Genomic DNA, 7,199 nt, shown 5'->3' on the forward strand with positions numbered 1-7,199 from the left:
CAAAATGGATTGGATTAGTTATGCATGAGTAGAGGAAGAAATGTGGCTTAAATCAAGCTAAATTTCGTGCCACACGGCCTAACCACACGGGCGTGTGACCTATGTAACTTCGAAAAATGTTAAATTTTAGTAAAATTTTATATGTGTTCGGTTTAGTCCTGACCTCTTCCTAATGCATGTTTAAGGTCTCGTTGGCCTAAGAAAGGGACTTTATGATGATGTTTGACTATGAGATGATGATGTATGACTTATGATTGTGAAGTGATCGCGAAATGTTCCGATATGTCCGATAATGCCTCTTAACCCTACTCCGGCGGCGGATACGGGTTAGGGGTGTTACAGACCCTAAGATGACAAATTAGATTCAGCACTAAAGAAGTTCACACTAGCCTTAAACATGTTCACACAAAAGCATTAAAATTTTGTTCATGAATATTGTGATCATGTATGGCTAAATAAACATGTTTTTTCCCACAACCATTCATGCATGCATAACCAATAAGATAGCTCATTGTTCCATGAATTGTGAATCTTTAATTCATATCCATCCCCCTTGGTCGAATGTCTTTTGCATGAACCATGCACCTCCAATTTATGAGACGTATTAATGGCTTTGAGTCCATGAATTATTGTCATGGATCTTAATAGTTCATTCCCCCATTCGGTGAATGTAGGACACAATTCAATGGTCGAATTTCTAAAGCACATTCCCCTTGATTTGTCCATGTATTAGCCGAATAATTACTTTCTTCCCCCACCCTTAGGCATATATGCATGCTCAGCCATGAAGAGATGCTTGAGAGAGAGCAAACAGCAGCTCCAAATGCATGCACATCCAGGTTCATGTCTTAATTAAACGACTCCAATGAATCTGAACATACATGAATGTTCAGCTGAACCTTGAGACAACCTGTAAAGACACAATAAACACTTGATTAATCACACAGATAAAGATGTAATAGACTAATACACATTTAAGAAAGCTGACTTCTTAACATGTATTAATTATGTCCAAACAAGAACATATTTAATAGATCAGGAATAAACATGTTGTCCCAATTAAAACAAATAATAAAGCTATATGAAATTGGACAGAATTAATAAGTTTAAAACATATTTAAAATATTCAAATTAGGACCTATTTAAAGCTCAGATTATTAATGTTAAAACCATAAAATAATTATGAAACTTAAATTTGACTAAGTAACTTGCTAGAATCGAATTAGCTCTTTTATTCCAGCAAATAAACTTTAAGCTAAAACAAACTAATATTGAGCTAGAATTGAGTTGGAAGTAGGTTGCATGGCATGCTTGAATCATAATTCCATGATTACTCAATAATTTTAGCAACAACCTTAACAATCTGAAAAATTAAAACTTCATTTTGCACTTGGGCCCCTCGTACTTAGGCCAATTCCGATGTCGTCGAATTCTGTCGTGACATGATGCGACCGAGATCGCATCAAAACCCTAGTAGTTTAGGACTAGATTTAGATTGTTTTTCTTTCAATTTTCTTAACTATTTTGTTTTCCTCTTGAAATCAATCTTGATTCAAGAGTTTATCTATTTAATTAAAGTATTTTAGTTTATGTTATTTTGCATTTGATTTAATTCTTTATTCCAATTAAGAGGTTTACTACTCCGTTCCCCATTCGGTATTCAATCCACGATTATTAAAATATCTTTTCTCTTCCAAATCGGTCGTGTTCTTCACATTATCTAATCAATTGAAAGTGAGATTATGAATAACATGAGTGGCTAAATACCTTGAGGGAGATTAATGTGTGGATGGGATGTAATTAACGGAGGATTTAGAGCTTTCCGAAAGGATTAGTTGGTATAAATTACATGTGCTTAAACCACTACACTTGACAAACCCTAGGAAGTTATCATAGGCAAAACGAGGTCGGGAGATAAGTCAAACCAAGTAAATCCTAATTTATCATGGTTGAGAAAGTGAGGTCGATAGATAAGCGAGTATCTACCAATTGATTAGTTAATTAGAGGTCGGGAGGTAATAATAGGTTAATCGAAAGTTAATCTACCATAAACCCTAATTTGAAATTAGTTACGAACCTAAAACGAGTTAATCTTCCTGATTGGTTTGTTGATTTTTATCATTTTTTTGTATTTATTTATTTTTATCTTATCAATCTATCTTATGGTTCATCGTATTATAAGAATTAATTAGTACTATTTAGCATTATTATTGTAAAAAGGTTTTCATAGTTTATTCCATCCTCCATTGGGTACGATCCTCAGAATACTTGTAAAGTATTTCGTTGTACTAAACTATATTACAATTTGACCTATGCACTTGCAGACACCACCATTCTTTATTCTTATATTTTGGGTGTTATATTTTAACTATAAACGATACCACATTTATAGGCGGTCAAGTTGTTGTCGTCGTTGTCGGGGAGGTTTTAGTAATAAATTTTGAAAATAATTTTTTACAATTAATAAGATAAGTAGGAACGTTAAGACCTATAGATACTATATTAATTTTTAATTATTTATTTTTATTTCTATTTTTATTTTATTTTAGGTCGTTTATGACCCGAAACTCTAGCAATCCAATTGAACCACATCCAAATTTGAAGTAGTTACTCAGGCGCAACCGTCAATGATGAATAACGATCCACACGTAATAATTAATTTACCTCGGGACAATCCGTTATTTGAGGAGCCACAAGAGCAACAAGGAAATAATCGAGAAGAAGTCCCAATGGCTCAATAGACGTTGCATGAGTACGCCTTACCTACACTAAACGAGGTGCACTGAAGCATTGGGTGGTCGACAATTAATGCAAATACTTTCGAGATAAAGATGACCATGATTCAAACATTCCAAAACACATTACAATTCAAAGGGAGCATGGTTGAAGACCCGAATCAGTACTTGAAGCGGTTCCTTCAACTATGCGACACATTCAAGTACAACGGGGTATCAGATAAAGCTGTGTGTCGTTGTGTATTCCCGTTATCCTTCTGCGACAATGCGTCTGATTGGTTAAAGTCACTAGAATCAGGTTCCATCACCACATGGAATGATTTAGCAAAAAAATTTCTCTATAATTTTTTCCTGATTAGTCGAACCATTCAACTCCGACGGGAAATTACAAATTTCAAACAATACGAATGTGAGTCCCTGTACAAGGCGTAGGAGCGTTTCAAGACAATGTTGAGAAAATTCCCACACCATGGAATGCAAGTGTGGCTCTAAATACATATATGTTACAATGATGTTGAAGAACACATTAAATCAAGCTTAAACAGAGCATTCAACAGATCTCTCATGTTCCATACATATGAAAGGGCCTATAAAATTGTAGAAGACATGGCCATGAATTTGTACATGTTTCCCAATGAGAGGTTTATGTACAAATCAAATCCTCCAATAGTGAAAGTAGTGAGTGAAGAAAACGATGATCATCGATTCCAACAAATCTTAGAGAAGCTTAACCGTTTGGAGACGCCAACCAAGCCGACAAGAGTGAAGCCATATTATGAGAAACAACCGGAGGAAGTAAACTACGTAAGTAATAGGGGTCGAGATCTCTATTCAAATACCTACAATCTCGATTAGAGGGATCATCCAAACCCCAAATAGGGAGGTATCCAAGGAAGAGCAAATCAAGCGCAAACCCAACAAAATTCTACTTATCAACCTTCGCGATTACAACAATGATCCGTGGGGAACGACCATGTCGTATGTGGTCAAAGATTCGACCGACTAGAGGGGGAGATGTAAACAATGAAGATGAACATTTGAAAAATCAAAACTACATGTGGACGATTCAAATACCAAATGAACAAGTTAATGTCGATGTTTCAAAAACAAAATGGCCAAAACACCCTAAGAAAAATAGAGAATAACCCTCGGAGAGATGGGAAAGAGCAATTAAAGGCAATCGCATTACGATCGGGCAAAGCATTAAGCTGATGGGCAATCCCATCCATGAAGAGGTTGGATTTTTCGAAAAGGTTAATGATTTCACAAAAAAAAAGAAGCCGCGCACCATGAACCTATCAAAAAGGTAGCCGAATCAGCTCCTAACACAGTAATCTTGACTCATAGCATAACAAAAATACCCCAAAAATTAAAAGATCTGGGTAGTTTTACAATTTTAATAGAGATGGAGGATCAATATTGTAGCAAAGCCCTTTGCGATTTAAGAGCTAGTATAAATTTAATCCCCTGTCGATTTATAGGAAACTCAGATTCGGGGAGCTAAAAAACACATCGATAACACTAGAATTAGTCGATGGATCTTTGGTACACCTAAAAGATGTGCTCGAGGATACATTATCAAGGTACTGAGATTCATAATCCTCGTCAATTTTTTATTCTTTGATTGTAAGGAAGATTGAGAAACCCTCATTCCCTTCACGTTTCTTTTCTTTCTTTTATTTTTTACCTATTCTCTTCTTTTCTCATTTTCTTTCTCTTCTTTGAATTTCATTCTTTTTCTTTTGTTTTTAATTGTTACTTGCTGCCATCCATTCTTCTTTTGGTGACCGTTCAGGATACTTGCTTTTAGATTGTGTTTGTCCATAGTGTAAGTTCATCGAATTACTTTTTTTTGATATCCTATTTCTTTTTGGTTTGTTCTTTGAACAAGGTGGGTTGTGTTAGTATTATTTTTGGTTCTATGTTGTGATTAGTAATTTCGTGGTTCTTGATTAGATGAAGGGTGAGAATCAAAATCCTTTAGCAGAGTAGATACTATTTTTAACTCTGTTTCGGAGAAGTAAGTGCTCAAACATTGCTTTAGGGACTGAAATTTTTAACAAATGGATGTTATCATGAATGGATTTTTGATGTTTAATCGATGAAATTTTATGATTAATATAGGATTTGTGAGTTCACCGATTGTGTGGTTAATCAAATTTGTCATCAGGTGTGTGAACTAACGTGAAAAACTCGACTGAAACTTCGAAAAAACCCGAAAACATGGGCTATTTTTGAAACTTCTTAGCGTCACACGACCGTGTGGCAGGTTGTGTAACATCCCAAAACTTGAGATTTAGTAGAATTGGGTTTTTGAATCAAAAGAGAGTGGTGATGCCTTAATTTTTGAGGTTATCAATGCATTTTTAGGAAATAAGTGAGGTACTGGTTTGTTGGTTAAGTGTTAGTGAAATGTTCCTTGAAACCCAATTTTAAATCTCTTCTCTCTCACTATTTTTATTATTTTGCAATTTTTTCCTTAAACCCTAGTTTGTGACATGTATTATTTTTAAAAAAATAAATATTTCAAAATTATATCAAGAATGAATTATTGGTTTGATGGTTAAACATTAGTGAATTTATCCTTAGGTCCTAACTTCAATTTCATTCCCATGCAAATGATTTAATTTTTTTGACAAAAACCCATTGTTTTAATGTGTGGGCCATCCAAGCCTAGTTAACCTAGGTATAAATATTAATTTTTTACTAATAATCAGTCTTTAATCGTCGTCCTCATTGCCCTAGCCGTTCCTCTCCTCCTCTCATTCTCTTTGATTTTGTTTTTTTCTTTCCTTTCCTCCATTGTTGTTGTTGCCTACACCTAGTTTTACCATCTCTTTCTTCTTCTTCTTTTTTTCTTTTTCTTTTTGCCACAAGATTTGTTAACATATCCTCCACCATATTGCTGTCATTTTTCTTCATTAAAATCAGCCCCAAATATCAAATCTTGAACTCCTAGACTGATCCCGAACATTGCCAAGAAAGTGTCATTGTCGTTTCTCTCGACTAGCTTGGGTAAGGTATCTTCTCTCTTCAATTTCCTAATTAGTCTTGCCCATTAAAAACGTAAATTTCTAGATCTGGAATTTGGTGGATTTTAAATTATTTTAAAGGTATTTTTCCAGATTTTAATGAAATCTCAAACCGTTTTAAAATTCAGCCCCAATTTTGGCCACCACGAGTGGTAGTGCGTGCACCTATAAGCAAGAAAAGGGGTTGTTTTGTTTCTTGGTTCTTGTCTATATTTTTTTCAGCATTAATTTAAGTTCTTGAACCCTCCTAATCAGCTTTTAAACTCATTTAAATTAGGGAAAAAGTTCTTGATCTATTGGTCATTCGAAACCCACAAATCGTGAAACGTAAGTGTAATTAAGGGTAACTAGTTTGTTATTTCGACATAGTTGTTGGGTAAAGGTTATGAATTGATTAAATAAAGGAATTTAATCATTAACTAGACATTTATTTTCTAGTATATTATTGAATTAGGTTCTGACCCAAACGCCCCAAATCATCCGTAAAGGTGAAGAACAATTGTACCTACGGTTTGCATCAATACAGTGTAAGGAATCTAACTAGTTTGGATTCATAAAATGGTTATAATTTCAAAGATTGATTTGAACTCATAAGTAGGTGTTTGGGGGCTGGTTTAATGGTAAATTTATTGAATTTATACTGAATTTTTGCTTAGGTTCGTTTAAGGAATTATTAAGGAAAATTGGAAAATTCGCTAGTGTGCTGCGAGGAAGCGCAGAATAAGGTGTGGGTCTTAAACTCATAAAATTGTTTGAAAATGTTAAATATCATGTTATATATGATAAATTAGCTTGCTGATTCAATTGTCTTAATAGCCAAATTATTGATTTTGTGAGTGACCGAACCAGGTATGTTTCGAGCCTTAAAAGATTGGCATGTTGGCAAAATTGCTAGTTTGGTAGCATAGATGTTTGATTGAGTTTGTAATTGCATATTTGAGTTATGAAATATGAGAATGTTTGGTTGAATGATATAATGTGTTGAGATATTAAGCTTATGTATGATTTAAACGCATGAGATATTTGTTATATTGTGTACTGAAAAGGGTGTTATTTATGCACAATAAAAATCTGTAAAGTATGTGAAATTGAATGATATTGATTGATACCAACGCAATTGTAATTTGAAAGTTTGGAACTCTATTTCCATTTACTGAAAGTATGAGATTATTGAGGACACGTTGAGCATGTTAGATGAATGTGAAAAGAATTGAGATATGTTTATGTATGAGACTGTGTGACATATTGCATATGCATTAGGTTGGGATTTTGTGGTTGACGTAGCAGTTCCATGGAGTACCGGCGGCATATTAAGTCCGCATTATCCATAGTCAGTGCACTGCACCCGGAGTACCGAGGGGAATGGTAATTTATCGCATTTTTATTGGCAGATTTTTCTGCATGTTGTTATTGGTGGTTTTCACCACAACGA

General features: G+C 34.4%; 1 non-coding gene across 1 annotated transcript; it reads right to left on the minus strand.

Annotated features, from left to right (window-relative positions):
- Nucleotides 1-3,104: 3,104 nt before the first annotated feature.
- On the minus strand, nt 3,105-3,211 carry LOC121226281 (small nucleolar RNA R71). The gene has a single exon (XR_005924125.1). It is a non-coding gene; the product is annotated as a small nucleolar RNA R71 (small nucleolar RNA).
- Nucleotides 3,212-7,199: the final 3,988 nt, after the last annotated feature.

This window comes from Gossypium hirsutum, unplaced genomic scaffold, assembly GCF_007990345.1.
Source record: "Gossypium hirsutum isolate 1008001.06 unplaced genomic scaffold, Gossypium_hirsutum_v2.1 scaffold_49, whole genome shotgun sequence".
Lineage (NCBI taxonomy): Eukaryota > Viridiplantae > Streptophyta > Magnoliopsida > Malvales > Malvaceae > Gossypium > Gossypium hirsutum.